The sequence below is a fragment of the Photinus pyralis genome, unplaced genomic scaffold (assembly GCF_008802855.1).
Source record: "Photinus pyralis isolate 1611_PpyrPB1 unplaced genomic scaffold, Ppyr1.3 Ppyr1.4_LG1, whole genome shotgun sequence".
NCBI lineage: Eukaryota > Metazoa > Arthropoda > Insecta > Coleoptera > Lampyridae > Photinus > Photinus pyralis.
Window position 1 is genome coordinate 54,332,718 of NW_022170249.1, and position 1,058 is coordinate 54,333,775.

Consider the following 1,058-nt stretch of genomic DNA (forward strand, 5'->3'; position numbering starts at 1 on the left):
TCATCGGTAAGTGCTAATTCATTATACAGTGAGTTTGCGGCGCATGATAATCGGAGGGCTAGCATCTGTAAATTTTCCTTGTCCAGCTTATAATGCTAAAAATAGTGCATCCACATTAAACTTGTCCATTATTTTATTGACAGCTTACAAAATTTCTCAAATGTTCTACCGCTTCCAGTATGATCTCCTGATGTCCAATTGTGTACACGCCCAGGTGTTCCAAATCATCGGATCTCAAGCTCAGTAACTGATTGCCTTTCACTTCATTGTTCACAAACGATTTTGTGTAGGGAGCGATCACACTATCCAGTCCTGTACATGAAATCCCGGATTAAAATACTTTCAAATAAAAACTATAAACTCATATGCGTTTTTTTAGTGACAAAAAGGGGCAATTTTGCCCCCATTTAACCCACATTGTATCTCTCACTGTTATAGAGATCCCGAGAGAGATCCTAATAGTGAGCCACGAATTTGAGCCACCCTGAACTTATCTTCTTCAAATAAATTTATTAATAATCAAAAATATAAATCAATAAAACGAAACAGCTGGTACTCAACCTGTTAAATAAATATAATGCATAATGTCCAACTTCGTTGAATTGGGTATGCACGAGCGTACACATTTTTCTGAAAAAAAATTTTCCCTAAGAATCGAATCCGAGCTACCCGGGTGCAATCCTGGTATCCTAGCCACTAGATCATTATAGCACATGTTAAATCGTGACTAAACTAAGTTAACATTTCATCACATTGAGGGGAAGGGGAACCTATAGGACGCATGCCCACAAGGAAGCAGTTACTTACTCTCGTGTTCTCGTGGTAAAAAGTGATCGGACCTAACCTCATTTCTATAACACCCTATACATTTTAATCTAAAAATATAGGATATTAAATTACCTATCTTCAAAAATACAACACACCAGGGATGATAAGTATTACAAAAAATTCAAAAAGGTTTAAAAAAAGATTCAAAAAATACTTTACATTGCAATGCACAGATATATGGATATTAAAATAATTAAACAAAATTAAATTAAGTGTTTTGAAAATTTGTC